This window comes from Pleurodeles waltl, chromosome 11 (genome assembly GCF_031143425.1).
Source record: "Pleurodeles waltl isolate 20211129_DDA chromosome 11, aPleWal1.hap1.20221129, whole genome shotgun sequence".
NCBI lineage: Eukaryota > Metazoa > Chordata > Amphibia > Caudata > Salamandridae > Pleurodeles > Pleurodeles waltl.
In genome coordinates, this window is record NC_090450.1 from 913,323,738 (window position 1) to 913,348,103 (window position 24,366).

Consider the following 24,366-nt stretch of genomic DNA (forward strand, 5'->3'; position numbering starts at 1 on the left):
AAGGAAATTTGTATGGAACTCCTACCAGGAGCTTGTTGTCGTGACTGTGTCTGGATTGGTGTTTACCTTTGTCTGTCCTGATGATGACCTTGTTGGATTCATCCTTAATTGGGGGTCAAAATGTCAACTGATCTTTTCACCCTTCCTGGGATCAGACACATAGGATACTGGATTAATACACCACACAGTTTTTAGTTTTGAATGTGGACTCCAGTAATCAGTTGGGGAATGGGTGTTTGGCGTGTTTCCTAAATTAAAAGGAGTCACTACCTTTGGGAAATAAGCCACCCTTGTTCCCCAAACCACCTTGTTGGCATGGAAAGTGGTAAATGGGGGTTTTACACTACCAGCCTGCAGCTCACTAACACTTCTAGCTGATGTAATCATTATAAGAAAAACAGTTTTTATTGTCAGAAGCCTCAACGGGTAACTATGTAACGGTTCAAAGGGTCTACCCATTAGGTACATCAGAACTCAATTTAAATTCCACTGAGGCATTATAAACAGAGTGGGAGGAAACCTATTAGTCAAATCCTTAAGGAACCTTAAAACTATAGGAGACTTAAGCAACGAGGGTTGGTCAGGTAAACAAATAAATGCAGATAAGCATATAGCCCTTCACGGTCACAACTGCACAACCATGTTGTGCCAAGGAGAGAGCAAATTGCAAAACCTTCGACAAATGGGCCTTTAAAAAGAGCCTGCCTATACGGCGTAGGGAAGCATCCGAGATTAAAGGCCAAAGGACCCGTGGGGCCCGCGGACATACCACAGGGGGCCATCGCTCTGTTAAAAATGCTATACATACCATTCAAGAAGTTGGATGGGTCCTTCCCCGGGGCCAGAAATGTCGGATGCTCCTGCTGTGGAGGCTGGACCTGACATGTTGCCAGTTTTTCAATATCCTGAGCAATGGAGTCACAGGAGAAAACTGCGCCGTAGGACTCGAGGGTGACACCAAAGACAGCGCCGGAGAAATCTCTGAGGACTTTGGTTGAGGAGGAGATAGAGTGGGACTCACTTTCCAAGTCGATTAGATATGTATTTTTCTCTCTTTACCCATTTTTTATTTATTTGGGGAACTAACCAACTTCATTCCATATGGTGCTTGTCTTTCATTCCTCGTCCTTTATCCCCTTCCTATCTTACCCTTTTCTTTCCATTTTGTTTCTCGGTTATTTTTATATCTATCATATTAGCACTTATCTGATATGGGATATTTGTTAGAATCATAAGATTATTTGATTTTTATACCTTGTTTCATATTCCTGTCTCAATACCTTGCATCGTCATGTTTTTATGGCTTTCTTTATGCAATTTTAATGCTTGTTAAATGTTCTTAATGTCCACAAATATGTGACAATTTATTGCTTTCGTTATTTTGTATTTAACTCTCTTAATTCTAACACCTAAAATAATTTCTAGTAGATATACTTAACTCCCATTTAATTTCTTGATTTGTTTCTACTGCATTTGAGATTTAATTCTATTTGAGTGTTCTCTTACTATAAAATAATGTGTTTTTTCTGTTATTGTTTGATTGTTTCTTTTTTGATTGTTTACTGAAACATAATGCAACATTTGCAACAAAAAATGATGTGACTACCTAACAGTGTTTGCTATACTCAGGAACCAAACGTTGTACACAAACAATTGGCTCTAGTGTTCTAAGTCACAAAGCCAATGGTGAGTGCCCTCTGAGTTCTTTGCAGGCACGTGCGTGATTTGTTTATGTGGCCTACTCCTGAACATGTAAAATAGCTAATAGAGCTATTTATGCACATTTTTCTCTGAGCTGCTTCATTGTTACTGCAAGAAAGAAGTATGACAGAAGGGTCAATAACTCATAAAGGTATCCTTTACAAGGCATGGTGGCACTTTCTTCAGCTCTGGGACAATTTGGAATGCAAGTATTAAAGATTTCTTTTTATGTAATATTTAGAAGTTTTCTCTTTCACTCTGGTTCCATCTCTTCTTTCTCTCCTTTTCTCTTGCTTCTTCATTTTCTTTCCCTTCATTTTTTCTTTAGGAGTGCTTAGCTTCTAAAAGCAATCTCTTCATTCTGGCTTATGTATTCACGGGCATGGCAGGGGCTGCAGAGAACTGTTTACTGTTTACTGGTATAGCAAATGATGCTACACAAGTGTGCAATCTATTTGCTTAAAAATTTGGTTTTGGTTTGCTGTATATGTGTGGGTATGTGCATATGTGCCAGGAAGGAGAGGTGCTGTGTATTCAGGCATTTTTGCATGAGGTTGTAACAACTCTAGGGTAAGTCTTCACCATAATCTTCAGAACATTTCTGCCAGCAGTAGACCTTAATCTAGAAATAATTAATGCAGGGCTGGTTTCTTGATGTTAACCAACTGGCTTGAGGGCTATTAACCCCCTAATGGAAGTGGGTTGGCCCTCCCTCTCAAAATGGGAACAGCATTATCCCATATATTGCATAACACAGAAACCACCAGCCCCGTTGAGAAACTCACCTCTCACAGGTAATGTATAAACAAGAGTAAAGGGACAAAACTGGTCCTGGAACACTATAGGTAATCTTTTATTGATACAGCTGTTGTGCCACAGGTGCTGCATGCTCACTGCAGCAGGACGTTAGAGGCAGCATTTAAGTGCTTGCCTTTATGTATCCTTATCTCATCAATATATTTTAAATTAGTTTGGATGATTAACTTTGATTAGAAGTAGCTCTCACTACAGAAAAAGTTAGAGACCCCTGCACTATATTATTTGAAAAAGAAGGCCACTTCTGCCATGAAAAAGGACCGATATTCCTTGCTTGCTGGGTTTTGTCCTATATCCTACTTTCCTTACCTCTCCAAAACTCCTCCAATTGGTGGTTCAGGTCCACCTCTTATCTCGACTCCCCCAGGCAATCACATTTACACCCACCTCCCTCTTTTAAAATTGTCCTCTTATCAGTCACCACCTCTCACTTCAGCGTGCAACTCTCAAATGTCCTCTTTGTTATTGTTTCACCTACATTTGACTGAGATGGTCAATTTAAATATTTCTTCTACATTTCTCTTTTATCTTGGCCTATCTGAAACCTCACTTACCAGGTTGTCCTTGTCTTTATCGCCACACTTGTTCAGCTTCTTCTCCCACTTTTCCTCTCTGTTTGGGAGTTTCTCAATGCTTTGTTTCAAGCCTGTCCTGTTTGTCATCTACACCATCTCATCCCTTATTGTAATATCCCCTGGGACTTCTATGTTGAGAATCCTTTGATCTCTCACTTTGCCCTCTTTTTTTCTTCTAGAAACATGACTTTCTGCAGCTCCCTATATTTAGTCATGTGTTGACCTTACACTACCTCCAAATGAATTGGAACAATACTGAAATTCTCTTCAGTCTGCTACTTCACCGTATGCTTGCCCTCGTCCCTGCTTGTTTACTTTCCTCCTAGCTCTGCCCTCCTCTCTTCTTCTGCACATATCATGGTGCCAATTTCGATCAAGGCATTCAGTTGCCAAACATATTTCCATATTTGAGTGCATCTTCCAATTCAAGCTAATAAAAATTAAGAAAACTGCATTACTGCTGTTTCATCGCAACTAATTTTCTCTTCATTAGAATTCCATTCCTGCTCATTCTATAGCCCTAAAACTACTTTTTTAAATTATGGCATGAAGGTAATCTCACTTTAACTGCACAAATCGACCCTGCTATTACATCCCTCCCTTTGGTATCCTTCATTTCTCTGCTTACATGTGCCTTTTCCTTGTACTGTGTATATAATGGTATTGATATGCTAGCGTCTCCATATTTGCCAGTCATTCAATCTATTTACGTTCCACTCTGCAACCTTTACTTTGCTTCGCAACATCTGCATTCCACCCAACTCAATTTAATTTCATTTCCTTTTTTTGCCTCCATAAACTGAAAAGCAAGAAATTGATATGCGGAGTCCCACAGGGCTCATCCCTCAGCCCCATCCTTTTCAACATATACATGACATCGCTCGTCAACATCATCTGATCACAAGACATCACAGTAATCTCCTGTGTCGATGACACCCAACTCATCCTCTTCCTGACAGGCAAAATAACCACCACCAGAATTAACTTCACCAATTGCATGACCATGATAGCAGACTGGATGCAAATCAACGGCCTGCAGCTCAACTATGACAAGACGGAAGTACTGGTCTTCGGCAACAAAAACTTCCAATGGGACTCTACCTGGTGGACTTCAGAGCTAGAACCAATGCCCACACCCACAAGAAATCTAGGGACCATTCTAGATGGCAAGCTCAACATGATGGCCCAAGTCAATACAGTGTGCAACCCTTTCTTCCACATCCTACGCATGCTGCAAAAAATCTTCAAATGAATGCCTGAGAACACCAGACGGATAGGCATGCAAGCACTCATCACCAGCAGGCTACACTACGGCAACACACTCTCTGCCAGAATCTTTGAGCATCTCCTACACAAACTCCAGACTATTCAGAACACAGCTGCAAGACTCATACTCAATCTCCCATGCCACACCCACATCACACTGTACCTCAAGAAGCCTCACTGGCTCCCCATTCACAAGCACAGCCAATTCAAGATTCTCACACACATATACAAAGCCCTATACAACACAGGACCAGAGCAACTGAACAGCCAGATACACTTTCACCAACCCACCAGACATCTACTCTCACACATTTCACGCATCCACAAAACTAAAACTGGAGATCGCTCTTCCACTCACATCACACCCAAGACAAAGAACAACATCCATCAACATATCAGAGCCTCCTCCTCACTTCTTGAGTGCCTAAAGAAGAGGAAGACTTGGATCTTCATATAAGCATCTTGGGGACCACAAAACTACACATATGCCCAAGTGCCTGGATATCCTCTCAGGTGATTATTGTGCTACACAAATTAATATAACATAACAAAGCACTTCCCTTCTTGCTATGTTCTGCTTCCAGGCGTTCTTTCTTTAGATTTCTCTTACAAGTATACCTCTTCCACACTTTTTAATATGTTGGTCCCATAATGTTAAGCACAAATATATTTTGGAACATTTCATTTTTACTGCAAACGTTTATGTAACTTTGAATGCTATCATAAAGATTGTTAATAAACTAACCAAACTGCTTTGGTGGAATTGCAACAATAAAGCAAAATGCATGCAATGATCCAAAATCTAAGTCACTGATTCCTCAAGCATTTTCGTTTAATTTATTGGAAATGGAAAGTTCAGATATTTCTTATGAATTTACAAACAGAAAAATTGTGGTTGAGGTGAGAGTTTTGTTAGCATGGGAGAGTGGATGAGCAGGGCAAAGGTGCATTGGGGAGAGTGAGAGGCTACAAGGTAAGAGTGGATGCGAGTGAAAGAACGGTTGCGAGGTGGGACTGGAAGCAGAGCAAGAGTTAAAGATGTGTGAGAGTGGCTGCAGGGTGAGGGACTGTACAGAGTGTGGCAGCAGATGGTGATGAAAGAATTGTCAGGAAGTGAAAATGGCCAGGGGTTTGAGAGAGTGGATATGCAGTGAAAAAAGAGTGGCTACTGGGAAAAAGTGGATCAGAGAGTGGATATGAGTGGGAGCGAAAAGGTGCTGATCGGGGTGACAGAGGCAAGGGCAGTGTGAGGTGATCAGCAATGAGAGAGAGGAAGTGCTAGAAAAGGAGTGCAATTATAAATCTTAACAAGCATTTGCAATGCAATGGGTCTCCCGTTTGCTCAAGAGAAAGCTATAGGAGTTGTAAACTCCTAACTGGACTTTTCTTGCCACATAAATTGAAAATGAAAAGTAATTCAGTTGACAAAAGCAAGCCGATTCAAAGCGTCAGGCCGCTATGAGCGTGAAGGAGATCAACGTATCGGCAATTGTGCAATTATCCGTGTAACAGGGTCGATGGCCAAGGCGGTAACAAAACCGCCCCAAGGAGGGACAAACGTAAACCATTTACCAATGATAATAAAGGATTTTTTAAGGCAAGCTCACAAGCGAGTGATAGTGATGGTCATGCGGATGGCGTGGTTAAAAGCTTACACCAGGCCAGAGCGCTTCTGCGCACAACCTAAAAATGTGCTACTGTGTCCTCACTTTCTGAGAAGCCAACAGCGCAAGGGCAAAAACATTCTGGACCCTGGTATTTCAATACAACAATCTATATGTAATTTTTTAAAACACAGTTTTGCCTAATTTGTTTATTTCGGTATCACAAATTTCAGAAAGTTTATATGAAGGCTGTTATTTTTTTTTTCCAAGAGCACAATTTCATGGAATAAAAATCTTTAGATTTAACAAGAATTAGATTTATGTTTAAAAATACCGTAAAAAGCCAAACATGCTCCATACAATATTTTGTTTGGTTACGACTAATAATATAGTCTCCTTACATTCTGCCTTGGAAATTTAGCAGTCATGTATCCAAGATTTGTAGCATTGATGATGAACTACCAAGAATGCTGCTCTAAGAATCCTAGTGAATTCTGCATGTCAGAGTAATGACGTCATAAGTATTTGTGATTCATTTGAATCCCAAGTGATGGTTGTCTGTGGCATACATTCAGTTTATAGAGCAAAATATTCTTGGTAAAGGAACGATCTTGGCGTTTTCCAAACGAAAAGAGAACATGTGTTTACAGAAAGGAAAAATACACAACTAACAATGGTTGCAGTTGAGGAAAATAACTGCTAAGCAAGAACAATCGTTTTGTATGTAAGCACTAGCCTGGTAGTTAAACAGATATAGGTTTTTATTAAGAAAACTTTGAAACTGATTATTTGATACAATTCTGAAGATATTTTGACAACGCATAAAGATTGTGGGTAAATGTGAAACGCTGCAGAGTTGTCTCTCTTTGGTATGTGCGCCTTTACACTGTGGACAAATACATGGTACATCTGTCCACAGGCTACAGTGGTTTGACCCCGAGCATATAATCTGGACAGATGGAAAACTATTGCTTGAAAACCTGCCTTCTGGCTTCGTATGATGACACTCTATAAGTAGACCTTTTAGCCTTTCTTATTTGTAAAAATCACTTGTACATTTCCAGTACTATACTTCAAGCATGTCCCAACAATCAGAGGGTGATTAGCTTGGCAGCTACCACAAAAAAACTCAGATAACTCCCAGATAATCCCACTGTATTATTAACTGTAAAATGTCAACTGTTGCATGTTCTCAAAAGCCAAGTCATAGCAAAATGTATGAAGGTAACATCATGTATATTTAGAGCCTACAACCGTTTTAATGTATGTGTGCCATTTATGTATCTGATTTGAAAATGTGTTCAAAATTACCTGCATATGTGTGTATATCTTCATTGAAATAACATTTGTTAGGGGTATTAAGGGTAGGCCGCCTTAAACTCGAAACATCATTGAAACTAACCTGTTATAGATATTAGCACCACCTCTAAATTTACACAGCTCAAAACCACGATTCTGGTTGCTGGAGCACGATAATGCATGTTATCCTTCCAGTGGGGTTGATACCTAGAACTGACCTATTTCAGTGGTGTTCAGAGTTTAAGTTGAACTCACCCTGTGAATGCAGGTTATTTCACTGTCATGGCTGTGTAGCTCACTAGACTTGGTTAATTGAGTATTTTTAGATTTCGCATTTTAAAATCTCGATAAAAAACAAACTGAACATACACATTAACAGTTCGTGCCTCAGACATGCCTCTTTCGATATAGGGGCAGACATTAAAAGTGGAGCAAAGCGATGTGTAAAGCATTCACACTACTTCTACGGAAGTCAGTCAACAACAAAAATAGAACGATTTAGAGAAGTTGAACTGTCATCCTTCTGCCATGCTTTCAGCATTATGTCCCTTTTTATAAAAAGAAAAGTGGCTATATTCGCCGACAATTTACTTTTTTCATTAGCACGATAATAACCTAATCAGAAAGACTTAAATTCCCTGGAGTCCTCGCAAGTGTTCTATTAAAAATGTACCGGGCAAAATGCCCGAATGTATATCTGCTCTCTTCATCTGACATTCCTTAACATTAACTAGGGCACAGTTTTTTTCTAGCTTGCTCTGCTCCAGAGCTATTTATGAGGTCAAGACCTATAAGCGTTTTAGGAAAAAGAGCAAGGTCGCAAATTACCTGTGCTCTCTATGTTGGTAGGGGCGTAACGCGGGCCCCTGCAGCCTGGAGGGAGCAAACGTTCAATGGCCTCAACACTTTAACCCCCCCCAAATTCGGTCCAAGGCCAATGTACATCTGTGAAGTGTGAGATAATCAGGAGCTAGGGTGACCACATTTTGAGGAGTAAAAACCGGGACAGGTCAGACATCAAACAAGGACTAAAGACTTTACTCTGACTTCTATTTCTGGCCTGTCCCGTTTTTTTGCCTAGCTTTGTGTATGTGTGGCTATACATGTGTATTTCTGTACACACACACACACACAAGACTACGTATATAAAATTAGCTACGGCTTGATCTCCCACCCTGCACCCCCAACCCGCCCCCACCCACCTCTCTCTGCTCCCCACTCTCTCTGCTGTGAGCAGACAGGGGGACTGTGTTGCTTGACAGTAACAGATAAATTACTTTAATTATTTCATCATTTGTAGGCGTCTGTTCAGGGAGAGCATAACTTTAACTTATGCTTCCCTAGATGATCTGAACTTTGTTCCAAAAACCGGGACATTTATGGACTGATCTGACCTTTGTCCCAAAAACCGGGCAATTTATTTAAAATTAAGAGGAGCGTAGGGACACCGCGACAGTCCTCTAAAAAACGGGACTGTCTGGGGAAATCCGGGACGTCTGGTCACCTCATCAGGAGCCCCTCATCACACTCTGCAGTGGAGCCTCATCATTGCCCATTAGGCCACTGTATGCATGGAACCGGTTTCGTGTGGATTTGGAGCAAAACGTCATACGTTCAAGGTCAAATAAGACTAGATATCACAGAATAGTTTTTCATCTGGACTGAGGCTATCCCTCTGAACTTTCAAACCGCATTTTAAGCATCCTGCTCTAATTCACTGAAACGTAATCTGACGCTAACTTTACAGTGCATGCACTACATTTTCTAGCCATCTGTCAGCACACTAAACTAATAAATCTAATGTACGATTTCTAGTAATTTTGACTCATGCAACGCCTTTGCTTGTCTTGACTTCGAGCGCTGTTAGCAGGCAGAAAGCAGAACGTATCACAGGGATGGAAGAGAAGCGAGGGGGCGGGATTCACATGCGACTCCTCTCAGCTGTCGAGGGGATGATTGGGTGTCAGACGCGCCCTCTAGTGAATGCGACGCCTGATGCTTTTCAGTCCAAACGCCGCACTTGCGGTTTTGAAGGCAGGCGGCCGCGTCTGAGTCATCCGTAAAGTATTTCTGCCCGCTATGCAGACGTGTGTGACAAAGGACACAAAGTGCCACATTAGAGAGACTTTGTTCAGCATGTACAACATGCAGGCGCGTGAGATGTGGCTAAGTGAGGAGCAGCGAACAAAAATAGGCGCGCGAGAACGTCACCGCGCGTCACCCAGTGTGAAGGGACAGTCAAACGCCCGCTACGCGGCAGCCAGGCGGGGGCGCACTGCCTTCCTGCGGCAAACGCACCACTAACCTTCTACGTTTCAACCTTGCAGAAGAGAACATTTCAAACAGAGCACACCGTACATCTGCTTTTGCAACTATGTTGTTTTAAAAACGTGCGTGTTTATTCTTAAGGCCACAATTGCTCCTAAGCAAATCATATGTTTTCAGATTCGGAAAAAAACAGCTGTGGAATTCACGTTGCCCACTGGAATGAAGTATACAAAGCAGCAATATTACAGAGTGAGTGGTGGATGAAGTGTTGGATCCGAGGGAGCGTCTCTGTGGCAAACTTTGTGGGTAGCTCTTGATACTTGCACAATTATCACTATTGCCTCATGTAATGTAACGTTTGTTTTTGTAACAGGCTCACTTGTAATTCTTCTCCTCTTGTATCTTTACTTTGCCTATTGTGAAGCGCTCTGACACCTTCGGGTAAAGTCCGCGCTATATAAAAACGCATTAAATAAATAAAATATGGATACATATCACATGTTTAAGTGGTCTAAAACAATCCTTCACAAAGATCCAGAGGGTTTAACATCACAGTCTCATAAGCGAGCCTAATAATTTCACCGCTGCATAACTGGTATTTCAAAGTCGTGACATGAGATTTCTAAATGCCATTAGCAGCAGTTTTAGGCGAGAGCCATCTAAAATAACGCCATTTTTGCCTTCAAAATCGTGAGACTCCCCTCTGAATCGGGTCTGTTGTCATGTACGATTTTTTACAGCCGAAGTTTGTGACACCCATGTAATTGTAATATTCTGATTCTTAAGTACAGTGGTCCCCAACTTCTTCTGCAGTGAGCGCTACTTCCGATCAATTGAATCGTCCCGAGCTACTGCCAAATACATGGCTTAGATAAGGGTACCTAACTGAAAGCAACTTAAACACTGTCTCTGGAGTGCTCTTACACTGAGTTTGCAGCATCAATGGCACAACAACTGTATCGATCAAAGATTACCCATGGCACAGAAAGATACATTAAGAGAAAAAGGTTAGGATAGAAAAGGAAATAAATACAAAAGAAGTAAACATAATGAAAGAAACATCTGCCTGAAATCAGTCATTCAGTGCTTTTTTGTTTTAATCAGAATGTCATCAAGTTCCTGGAGTCAATATTTTTTTCAAACCGCAGTTTTTGATATGCCTGGTCCCTGCACTGTCACATTTCCCAGTCTCACGGAAATGGGTGCACTTTGTTTTAAAGTGCAGTCTCAGTAGCCAGGTTTCTGCAAATCCTGAAACATACTGAGAAGTAAGCTATTCAGACATAATCAGTGTGGTAGCTTGTGATCGACCCGTTAGAGATCCCTGCCGTAGCAAAACAATAAAACGGAGACCGAGCAGTAAACATGCCTGACAGGGGGGTCGGGGGGTGAGGACCAGCACCGTCAAATTCCAGAAATAAATCTGACTTTATTAAAGTCACTGGTGCTGGAGATGACTTTTGCCCAATAGGTGAACAGGCACTTGGGTGATAGCGTTAAGAGGGCTTAACACATGAGAATACAGGGCTAGATTCTGACTGTACAGTCTCATACAAAGGAGTTTCATGCGCCCTGTGGAATGTGCAGGAGGACCAAAAGATTTGCGCAGACACTAGTTACACCAGCAAAGCTATAGCTTGTCTTTTATTTTTGTGCCACTGTTTGCAAACAAGACTTCCGTCTTCTCTTTAGAAGGAAGAGTGGTGAATAGAATGGATAGGAGAAGCAGTAGAATTGCATGGAATTGGTCATATGCACAGTAGCCCACTTGACCACATTGCTTTGCGCAAAGTTTAATAAGAAGCGGACAGGGTCTGATGCTTTTGTATAGCAAAGGGCTCCTTTAAATCCTATAATCAGGGCCACTAGAACTATGCATTAGGAGAGGGCTAAATTATGCAGCAGGGTTGAGAAAATTAAGCAGCAATAAAAGGCAAATTAGGCCGCACATTTTGTTACAGTATTACTTCATCATTTTGTCATGTTTACACTTGTTAATACTGTCTGGTACCATTTTAATACCTAAATATAGCAATGAATAACAGAAAAGTGACTAGTCAACCTTAGAAAGGGACTTCCACTGTGCGGCAACACCTGTCGCTGTGTTTTTAGTAACTTTTGAATGTGTGAGCTAGAAACTAATTTTTGTTTGGTAAAACCTGCAGACAGTGAATAATGTGGCAAATGCGACAAATTTATAATTATGTGAAAAACACCATGGCCACACAATCACATAATTCCAGTGGCCCTGCATGTAATCTAGGAAGGATTTAAGAGCCCCATGAACAACACATTTTTGCAGTCGGAAATGGACCGATCAACCGCAAAAATGTTTTTACAAATGTACAAAACACACATTTCAATTCAGTAACACGTTACCAAATCGCAGTTTGTGTTTGCGATTCGTATTCATGACTCGGTATTTGGGAGAGGTGAGTTTAGGGCATCCCTTCCAAATACCGAATGTGAATTACGGTTGGAAAACATTCATATTTTCCAGACTCCTTGAAGGAGGTAGTAACCCATTTCCAAATGGGAAAGGGCCACCAGAGGACCTCTTACCCCTTGGATATGGAAAACAAATATTTTTAAGAGCAGGCAGTGATCCCATAGACCATTGCCTACTCTTAAAAAATGAAACTGCAAAATTTCATTTTTTCTTTTTAAATGCATCCCATTTACCATTAAGGAAAACAGGCTGACCTTTAAAGAAAAAAAGCCTGCTTTATGAAAAAGCAATCAGAGATATGGTGGTCTGCCGACCTCAGCAAGCCACCATCCCTGTGATGGCTGCGATTCCTAATGGGTCACAAACTGCGACCAACCTCCTTAATATGCATGAAGTGGGTCTAATTGCAACCCACTGGGAATCGCTAATGAAACTCAAAAGAGTTTCATAACTAGGATACCAATTTTCTAATTGCGATTTGGAAAGAATCGCAATTAGGAAATCAGTATTCCTAATATTAGTACATCTGGCCCAATGTGTCTTGCACATCAGCATCAAATTTCAAAAGGCCTTGCTCGTATTCAGACACAGATGTTTATTGCCTTATTCGCTCATAACAGAAGATTTCTTCACATAAATATATTCTACCAAACGACTATTCAGTACATCATTTTACGCAAAAAACTACACAAAAACAGCAAATCAGCACACACTTTATCCATGTACGGCTTCTCTGCTTGATATATATATACTATTTATCACATACCACAAAACCAACTCCAAAAAAATCCTCTGACCCTCCACAGAGTAGAGATGAACCTGAAAAGTAGTCTCTTGTGATACATGGTGTGGGTGGAGCTAGCACAGACAAAACAAAAAGTGTGTTGATTTTCTATATCTTACATATCTAAATAGAAATCAAAGATATGCTCAGTGGAATGGGTTAAGAAAAAATAAAGAACTGAATGACAGAGAGCAGGAATAAGACTCATGCAAGAGATAACTCTTTAGGGAAATTAAATGAAATTAGACCAAGAGATTATTAACATAATACAATTATAAAAAATTATAAGAGATTATGGGGGTCATTCTGACCCCCGCGGGCGGCGGTCGCCGCCCGCGTGGAGGGAGCCGCCATATGGCCGCTCCGCGGTCGAAAGACCACGGAGGCCATTCTGGCTTTCCCGCTGGGCTGGCGGGCGACCGCCAGAAGGCCGCCCGCCAGCCCAGCGGGAAACCCCTCCCCACGAGGAAGCCGGCTCCGAATGGTGCCGGCGGAGTGGGTATGTGCGACGGGTGCAGTGGCACCGTCACGTATTTCAGTGTCTGCATAGCAGACACTGAAATACAAAGTGGGGCCCCCAGGGGCCCCGCGGCACCCCCTACCGCCATCCTGTTCCTGGCGGGAGACCCGCCAGGAACAGGATGGCGGTAGGGGGTGTCAGAATCCCCATGGCGGCGGAGCGTGCTCCGCCGCCATGGGGGATTCACAAGGGCAGCGGAAAACCGGCGGGAGACCGCCGGTTTTCCACTTCTGACCGCGGCCGAACCGCCGCGGTCAGAATGCCCAGCGGGGCACCGCCAGCCTGTTGGCAGTGCCCCCGTCATTTTAGCCCTGGCGGTCTTGGACCGCCAGGGTTAGAATGACCCCCTATGTCTATCATCAACAGATAGGATGCAACCCATTTCTCAAAGATGAGAGAGCTCCATGCCTTGGAAACAACTCACAGTTTCAACAACGAAGCAGCAGATTTAAATTCAACATTCACCTTCTTTGTTCTCTTGTCAATTGTTGCACTGAGAAGCTTATACATAATGAGGGATTTCTGTCGAGCTCGGATATCACAACCCTTGTCAGAGCACTTCAGTATTCGAGCACAGTCCCTTACATTGAAACAAGTGTGGCAAAAGACAGATTAAGCAAGTGTTTCCAACAAGGACACTCAGTACATTTTAGTCTAGGGTCTCATCTCCTGTAACAGAGTTCCCACAAGGCTCCAATTATATTGCCTACCATGTTTAGGGATTACTGGGCTCCTCTTTTCGATGAAACCTAATTGGCACTTGCATATGCCAACAATACACTCAAATATCTCAGGTTCTCAAGAGATAATTCTCTTGTGTTGAACAATCTTTTTTTAAGTTTAGCAGGTTTAATGGAAGCATACAAATCATTGTTAAAACTGGTTGCAGATAAGAATACTTTGAAAGTGTGCATTTTCTCATCAAGGAAGACAGATCAGCACCTGTGGCAGAAATCATACAAAAAGCTAAAACAAATCCAGAATAATACTTCACAGACGTTTAGGTCTCAAGCCTGTTGGCTATTTCAGCTGTTTTACTTTTACAAGATAAGTAAACAGAATCTTTTATTCAAATAACAATTCAGATATCTGAAAATTGCTTACAGCTCAATCCCTCAAAAGGATAGCTAACCATATTTGGTGTCATAGTAAGATCAGTTCCTGCCTCCCTTACCTTCACAGAATTAATTAATCACGACTTTCCAGAGCTTGAGAAAAGATAAAAAAGTAGGATTGTTTTGAGAAGAGCTCTCCCTCAGTACCTAAACTGGTTCCACAATTTGAACTGCATTTACCAGGATGCAAAGGGGCGAACTCGACTGGGATGTGAGGCATTGTGCTCCCAACCCGCCTTCCTGTTTAAAAGGCTCCCTTGAGCCATTGAGCTGACGAGCTCTGGAGATGCACCTGTGAGCCTGTGAGTGGTACTAGACCTGATTTTGGCAGCATTTCCAGCAACCCCAGATATTTTTCAATGTTTTCTACTCTCTACTGAAGAAGGGCAATAACCCAGAAACATGTGTATAGAGATGATTAGCAATGACTGCACTAACTTTAGTGAAAAGCTACGGACACTTTCAAGTAAGCGTTAAATTTGAACTGAATTTACCAGGATGCAAATGGGCGAACTCGACTGGGATGTGAGGCAGTGTGCTCCCAACCCGCCTTCCTGTTTAAAAGGCTCCCTTGAGCCATTGAGCTGACTAGCTCTGCAGATGCGCCTGTGAGTGTTACTATACCTGAGACGATTTTGGCAGCATTTCCAGCAACCCCAGATATTTTTCGATGTTTTCTACTCTTCACTGATGAAGGGCAATAACCCAGAAACACGTGTAAAGAGATGATTAGCAATGACTGCACTAACTTTAGTGAAAAACTACGGACACTTTCAAGTAAGCGTTAAATTTGAACTGCATTTACCAGGATGCAAAGGTGGGCGAATTCGACTGGGATGTGAGGCAGTGTGCTCCCAACCCACCTTCCTGTTTAAAAGGCTCCCTTGAGCCATTGAGCTGACAAGCTCTAGAGATGCACCTGTCAGCCTGTGAGTGGTACTAGACCTGATACGACTTTGGCAGCATTTCCAGCAACTCCAGATATTTTTCGATGTTTTCTACTCTCTACTGATGAAGGGCAATAACCCAGAAAAACGTGTATAGAGATAATTAGCAATGACTGCATTAACTTTAGTGAAAAACTACGGACACTTTCAAGTAAGCGTTAAATTTGAACTGCATTTACCAGGATGCAAAGGGGCGAACTCGACTGGGATATGAGGCAGTGTGCTCCCAACCCGCCTTCCTGTTTAAAAGGCTCCATTGAGCCATTGAGCTGACGAGCTCTGGAGATGCACCTGTGAGCGGTACTAGACCTGAGACAATTTTGGCAGCATTTCCAGCAACCCCAGATATTTTTCGATGTTTTCTACTCTCTACTGATGAAGGGCAATAACCCAGAAACATGTGTATAGAGATGATTAGCAATGATTGCACTAACTTTAGTGAAAAACTACGGACACTTTCAATTAAGCGTTACATTTGAACTGCATTTACCAGGATGCAAAGGGGCAAACTCGACTGGAATGTGAGGCAGTGTGCTCCCAACCCACCATCCGGTTTAAAAGGTTCCCTTGAGCCATTGAGCTGACGAGCTCTGGAGATGCACCTGTGAGCCTGTGAGTGGTACTAGACCTGAGACGATTTTGGCAGCATTTCCAGCAATACCAGATATTTTTTGATGTTTTCTACTCTCTACTGATGAAGGGCAATAACCCAGAAACACGTGTATAGAGATGATTAGCAATGACTGCACTAACTTTAGTGAAAAACTACGGACACTTTCAAGTAAGCGTTAAATTTGAACTGCATTTACCAGAATGCAAAGGGGCGAACTCGACTGGGATGTGAGGCAGTGTGCTCCCAACCCGCCTTCCTGGTTCCACAGTTAGTCTGTATTCGCAGAAGCAAAAGAAATATAGCTACATCTTATCTATGTTGTCTATTTCAAGCAGAGACTTCAGAGTGAGGAGAGGTATCAACTTATGCACTGACAACTGTAAAGCCTCGATTACACACCTACCATCTGTAGGCAGAAAATGGATCTAAAATGTAACTGTCCCTTGCTCCCTAGTCTTGGAAAGAACATTATTACGTTACCCAAAAAGACTCAATAATTCTACTTGGAAGACCAAGCGTCTCATGAAGACCTATCACAATGTTTATACTAGACTGCCAGCAAGGTACTGTGAATGAAGCATGGAGGGAGAGCACGTGAAGAAGATGTTAGGAAACATTTTTATCTGTACCCTGTCATGTTGCCAGGTGCTAGATTCTTGAAAGACCATTCAAAAGTGTTAGGTAGGGTGCCAGGAGACATGTGAATGGATGGCTGCAACTGCAAGCCATTTCCCACCCTTATCAGAAAGTTGGCACATGCATAATCATCTTAACACATGGAGAGAGTAAGGGAGAGAAGGATAACTGGGAGGAACACGACCGTACTTATCTCCCTTTGTACATACCCAAAAATCACACCAAGAAGTACGGCGCTCACTCATATATAGAGGAGTGCTCACAGGAGAAATACACTTAGACCCCCTGCCGCTCTTAGTCCTTACTAGGAGAATGCGGATGATGAGATGCTGTGGAGAATTGGAAAGAGGTGGGGGAATTTCCTTTACGGACTAGGTGGTCTCACACACTATATAGTGTCATGCTTCATCATTTGACCACCTAGTCCCACCCAGGTAGGACAGTGCCACCTGGGCGGACTCGACCTCACTGTTCAAAGAACAGGAGGGAGTGCGTACATTTATTTTGGTCCGGAAAGATGTGGGATCCAGCTAACCTAGGGGATAAATAAAAACACCTAACCAGTCACTTATGTAAAGTTACAATTTTAATAATGGTGTCTGTTTGGTTTGGTTAACAACAAAAAATGGGACACCTCCATGAGAACAAGGACTCATAGGGTCACCTATCTAAAAGTCGGTTGTCAACATGTTTCTGCCCTCTGTAATGAGCCAAGGAAGGTCTCAGGGCATTCGTCAGGGCCTCAGATCCCTAATTCTCAACTTAGTGAGAGAGAGCACCTGCTCCAAAACTATGGAGAGTGAAGGAAATAAAATAAAATAAAAGGCCTAACTTACACAAGGAAATACCTTGAGGCGGCCTAAGGAAAAAAAGCAAATAAGCAAAGCCAATAAAACAAATGGATTGTGAAACACAATACTGCACAGCAAACCACACACAAATGTGACAGAGAAAAAAAAATCCAGCTCAAATATGTTGGAATGACAACGAGGGAGGTTAGCACACGGATTTGCGAACATAGGAGCACTATCAGCTGTAAACGTGATGGCACTAAGCTCACTAACCATTTCATCATGAGCAACCATTCCCCAGATGATTTATCTTGGACCGTCCTTGAGCAAATGCCTCTAACAACAAACAATATGACACAGAATCTATTCTTGTTTGAACAGCGCTGGGTCTGGAGATTACATTCGGACATTGATGGTTTGAATGATGAGATCCCGTGGTTCTCGCTCAAAAAATGAGCTCACTCTCCCGGTATGACTTTAATACCCCTAGGGGTTGCATCCTCCATCCCCTTTTCCCCCCTGCTTCCCCCTCTTCCCTTGTTTCCTCCTTTCTCTCCCCTTTTGTAACCCCCTCCCCCCTCCTCCCCATTTCACCCAATCTTTTTTTTCTCTCCTCCGTCTACTCTTTCTGTCTCATTTCATGCCTTCTTCATTCTCCTCCCCTTTCTGTCCCCACTCCCCTCCTTACCCAATCCTCCTGTTTCCCCTCTCTCTCCCCCCCTCTTTACCCAATCGTCCTGCTTTCTCTTCCCCTCCTCCACTTACTCCTCTCTATTCATCCCCTTCTTCCCTCCTTTTCCTTTCCCCCCTCCCCTCTTCTCCTCTCTCTCCCCTGCCTTTCTTTTCCTCCCTTCCCCCGTCTTCCCCTTCTAGTTTGGTTCTTGGTGGAGCTCCATTTTCGAACACGGCTGCTGGGAACTACACGTCCCAGCAGCCTCGGAGCTTCACCATAGCAACGCCGGGTCACTCGACCTGACGCTGCAGCCGCACTTCCAGTCCTCGCACCGGTCTTCACCAGAAACCTGGGCTTGCGGCGGTAAAGACGCTCTTTTTACGCGCCAGCTAACCTTCGCCTACAATAAAAAGACCGCCTTTCCCTGGATCATTCTAGCAAGCGGCCCAGGGAGAGGACGGTGTAGGTGCACAGCGAGCGCCCCTTTGAAGCAGTGAGTGACCGTATCGGAGAGCTCCATGCACAGATAAGATACATTCCCTGTGTTGTCTCACCCTACTTGTACTGTTTGTATATGTGCACTCTCTTGCGCTGTGTTACTCCCTTTATGTTTATTACCAGGTCATTTTGCCTGTGTTCTTTGTCTATTATCTGCCCAGCCCTCAGGACATAGCTTTTGCGGGCCCAGATAATTCCCTGTAACCAGCTCTTCTACTTATAGGTGTAGGTATCCGCTGGGTCATTCTCACATATGCATGGACCCTCAGTCCATTCTCAATTCATTCTATTTTATTGTGTTTATCCTTAGTGTTTGACGATAAGGGGACACTCCCCCTCCTGGATACCAGAGGCTAGTAGCCTTTAAGGATTGGGTAAGCTTTTCTACCTCTTTTTAGCGTTAGATTGGTTTACCAAACATATACAGTGCAGGAACATATTTTTTTTTCTCTGTCACGTTTGTGTGTGGTTTGCTGTGCAGTGTTGTGCTTCACAATCCATTTGTTTTATTGGCTTTGCTTTGTTTTCCTTAGGCCCCCTCAAGGTATATCCTTGTGTAAGGTAGGCCTTTTATTTTATTTCCTTCACTCTCCATAGTTTTGGAGCAGGTGCTCTCTCTTACTAAGTTGAGAATTAGGGATCCGAGGCCCTAACGAATGCCTCAAGACCTTCCTTGGCTCATTCCAGAGAGCAGAAACATGTTGGCAACCAACTTTTAGATAGGTGACCCTGTGAGTCCTTGTTCTCACGGAGGTGTCCCATTTTTTGTTTTTAACCACACCAAAAAGACACCATTATTAAAATTGTAACTTTACATAGTTGACTGGTTACGTGTTTTTATTTATCCCCTAGGTTAGCTGGATCCCACATCTTTCCAGACCAGAATAAATTTACGCACTCCCTCCTGTTCTTTTAACAGTGAGGTTGAGTTCGCACAGGTGGCACTGTCGTACCTGGGTGGGACTAGGTGGTCAAATGATGAAGCATGACACTATATAGTGTGTGAGACCACCTAGTCCGTAAAGGAAATTCCCCCACCTCTTTCCAATTATCCACAGCACATGCATAATTATCACTTTAAGCAAAGAACATTTGTATTACTCATTGGAAATGTCAATTTTAAAGTGCCCCAACCAAACCCAACACCCCCTTTATTTAAAAAAGTTACAGATATATAAGGTTAATTACCCAGCAGCATGTGGAAAAGACGCAGCCCGAGTCAAATTAGGAAATATCACATTTAAATGTTCTTTACATATTTTGCTGTGACAGCCATTCCTATGATTGAGGGTGTATTAACTAGTAATTAATCCTCCAACCTATTTTTTCCTTTAAGGGTAGTGCCATAAATGCTCCCTGAATTCAAGGGAAGGCAGCTTGTGTGTCCAGTGTTGCCTAGTTAGGACTGTACAAAATTACGTAATAATGCACTCTTTTTCAGTGTTTCTTGAGTCTAGTGCATGTGAAATCCCTCAGGCTGTGCTGAGAAAATGGCCTCAATACAGCTGCTCATGAGACTAGTAGGTGGGCCCCGCCAACAAATTGGTTAGCCCAGCTCAGATGTTTTAGTATCTTGATAACCTTTGCTTCCTCTATCTAGAGCTAAATCTAAGCATCTGTTTAACTTTCCATCACCTCAATAGATAACGCCTAAGCCGGGGAATCTTTTTCTCCTTCAGGGGCCCTTGTTTCTGAAATTGTCAGCAGTGTCATCTGCTCTGGAGAGTGAACTGAAGATACATTTTGTTGTAACAAACTTTTGCATCTAAAGCAAGTAACTTGATCAGAATCAGAAAGTAATTATTACTAAAAACAGACACATGTAACTGGACAATTGTGATTTTTGTAAACAGCGACGGGAGACCCATGCTGTGCAATTACAGACAATTGAAATGAGGACGGTGAGGGGAGAGGAGAATTATCTAATTCAGCAAAGAAGAAACTACAATGCATGCATGGTAGCACAAGACATTTGCCACAGGAATCTTAAGGGGTGAATGCAACCTTTTTGTGGCAGGCCACCAGATCCTGCCAAAATGACCACATGAGCGCCTTGCAGAACAGGATATCACGTTGTAACAACTCTACCGATAGGCTGCTATACACAATCACCATGCCGGGTGACATGTTTAAATGATGGTCCAAACCACAAGTCTACTGAACCACAAATGACATACTCACATACTCTAATTATAGTCATTTAAATTATGTAAACCGTGTACACATACAAAAAGAAAAGATGACAGGTACAACTCCTCCACAGTCCTCCTACACTATAAGCCTATCACACACATAAAAAAGGGATGAGGAGGTAAGACAAAAAATGTCACCCTGTCTGCGAACCCATATTTGGGTAAAATGTGCCTTCACCCACTAATAGTGGCATGCTTAGTCATAGGGTGTGCTTCAAAAACCCCTGCGCAGCCAACGCTGGGGGAGGGGCAAAAGATTGTTTTAGGTTCAAATAAACATTTAAATGAGATCCACTGTGTAATACCTTCTTAAAACTACTTTAGTAGTATCCAAATCTATTTATTCCGGGCCTCCTAGGCAAGGTTAAAAAAACTTCTATGAAATGGTATTGGGGTATCATTGCCCTACCACCTCTTATGCTCTCAACATGTTTCAGCCAGTCATCTATCACCACTCAGGGTCATTAATCATCCTCAGGAGTAAGGGTCTGATTTAGAGCTCGGCAGAGGGAAATACTTATGGGGATCGTAATATATTGGACAAGACATCCGTCACAAATCGCTGATTTAGATCCACAGAGATCTAAACCAGGCACTAATATCCCAGGATGTCAGAACTGAAGGCATATTTTATCAATTTCTCTTGCCATTTATTCGGCTCAGCAGCAAACAACACAACTACAACCCATAACCAAAAGACTACATATTCCACACGTTGTTTCAAACTTGAACAGCAACATCCACCAATAGTATTTCCCCCAGTCCTATACAGGTGCAATCAAGCAAAAAGCACTTGCCCTTTCTCCACTGCTTGGCAACCAGATAAGTGTTTTTCCTTTCTGACTGTAAAATATTGCCTTTGTTATGGGCAGCATCTTTTCATACGTTGATGACATTGCAATAATACATTTGATAGTGGTTAGGCTTTGTTCTGTTTGCCTTGCTTTTTAACACTCACAACCGGAGGTGTTAGCTGGTGAGATGCCACTGTCCCCTCTGTGCGCATTCCCCTCACATGTGGTATCTCTTTATTGAAACAAAGCCCAACAAGCATTATGCTTCCTGTGTTTTATCCACAGAACGCAGAAAGTACCTCTTGATAAAAATGAACCCAAAACTGCAGAATTTGACACCACAGAAGAAAACCCGGTGGCAGAAGGAGGACTCTTCAGAGATCCCTTTTATTAAAGAACTCACAAAATTTGTGACAACCTTTTCTTCCCTTGATAAGGTTCAACAATCTATGCAAAAGGTGTTCAGCCAAAAGATTTTTGGATGGTCAGGTACAGACAGGGAACACTCGTCTAGCCGTTCCCATAATCCAGCCACCCACAACCTTCAAACAAGACACTCCATGCAGTGACAGGATCAGAGGAAGTTCGGAGGGTTCTTCCCCACCCATGGCAATAGCAAAGGCGGCAAAGGAGCCTTCAGGGGTGCTGGTGATAGCAATGCACCAGGAGGAATAAATTGTAAGCAACACCTTTTCTTTCCTACTCGAAGTGTGAGGCAAGTTACAATTTCTTTTTTCTTTTTTACAACCGGAGGAACATAACAGGAGACACATGGGTACATCAAGCAATCATCGGCTTTCATGCAGTTTTACAAAACCCCAGCAAAACTCATCTGAGACCACTTTCTTTTTCCCAGGAGGACCTTCTGATTATGGATCAAGAGGTATGTACTCTTTTAGCAGAAGTGATAGAACATTCTCAGCAGTTTATCCTTGATAGAGAAGGACAAATGTCACTGACTAGTAATCAAAATCAACTTAATGAACTTCAGCAAATGGGTAGTACATTGCCACTTCAAAATGGAGGGCATGCATCTTCTCAGGGACATCCTCCTTCCAAATAACTGCTAGTAAGGCTCGATTTGAGGGATGGCTATCTCACCGTCCCAATTTTTCCTCCTCATCAGAGTTTTCAGCAGTTTGAGTGGAACTTTAAGATCTCCTAGTGGACGTGCTTCCCCGTTCACCTTATTCTCCGTTTAACCAAAGTACTTCAGCCAGCCATGGAATGGCTTGAAGCCAGAGGGGTCAGACTTATCGTAACCTCAACAACAAACTCCTTATGTACCAGGATCTTGGACAGCAATGAGAGCAACTTAAACTACCTGAATCCCTTCTGCAGGGCCTAGGATTTCTCATAAACGATCAGAAATTCGAAGTAATTTCCGCTCAGAAGATAGCATTTTAGGCTTTGTCATAGATTTGGTCCATCAATCCTTAAGACTATTGTGGAAGATGTCTCTGATACACAGCAAACTGAGTAAACCATTGGAAAAAGAAAGTATCTCTCAGACACCTGGCCATGACTGTGAGATTATTGGCATCCTCCATACATGCAAACTTTCCCAGGCCATCGTTCTACAAGGCACTCCAGAGGCCGAAGGCAATGCACCTCTGATGGGGTTGATGTATGCCAAAGAGGTGTCCTTCAAACAGGAAGCTTGGAAGGAAATTCAGTGGTGGCTGAACTACATGTATCCTTGGAATGGATATTCTGTACAGTTCCAGCTGGACCTTATTATTGAATCAAATTCAAGCCAGCTATGATATGTAGCCCATTGTGGGCATGTTACCACAGGATGACCACGGATTCAGATTGTTTTGCCCCCCAAAACCTAGATACTCCTCCCACTTGGGGATATAATTGTGGTTCCTTGATTGTAAGAGTCATGGCAGGACAATTAATTCCTAGCTAGCAAAGGACTAACAGGTCAATTGGCAATTTTGCTATGCCTTACCTTATGCAGGCATGTCTTGGATGTTAGTGCACTGGACATCACTGCCAGAATGTTTATCCCGGAAGAACGAGTTACTTACCTTCGGTAACGACTTTTCTGGTGGATACATTAGCTACCTGTGGATTCCTCACCTCATGAATACTCCCATGGCGCCAGCATTCTACGGAAATCTTCTTACTAGTCTCTGCACGTCGACGAGGACGTCACTGTCTCGCACGCGACGCCGTCTGACGTCATACAGGCAATAAGAGGTCCTCGACGACGTGCGGACGTCAGTACCAATCATTTTTTTTACGTGCATGAGAACAACCAGGCAATGCAATGAAAGAACAAAGCAACATCCATTATATTGTAAAAATACACCACATTGTATGAATAACTGTAAATCTTTTTTATGTACATATATATATATATATATATATATAAAACTCTTTCTTTTAAAAATATATACACACACCAAGTATATACATAAAGATATATACACATATACCCATATATATATATAAATATATTATATATATACATCTATTGCACCCTCAAAGATCAAGAGGAGCGCACTCAAGGATTACTTGGCAAGACCATAAAGGCAACGGGGAGGCGGGTGGGACCGTGAGGAATCCACAGGTAGCTAATGTATCCACCAGAAAAGTCGTTACCGAAGGTAAGTAACTCGTTCTTCTGATGGATACAACTACCTGTGGATTCCTCACCTCATGAATAGAGTCCCAAAGCAGTACCACGCCCGGCGATGGGTGCCTAAATGGTCAAACCAAGAAATCCTGCAGCACTGACCGTGCAAAATGGCCGTCCCTTCTAACCTCAGAATCTAAACAGTAATGTTTTGCAAAAGTGTGAAGGGACGACCAAG

The 24,366-nt window shown here is 42.5% G+C and overlaps 1 protein-coding gene across 1 annotated transcript in view; it reads right to left on the reverse strand.

Annotated features, from left to right (window-relative positions):
- The window catches only part of IFT81 (intraflagellar transport 81), a 616,811-nt gene that overhangs the window by 265,269 nt on the left and 327,176 nt on the right, over positions 1-24,366 (reverse strand). The gene's annotated exons all lie outside the window — the stretch shown is intronic.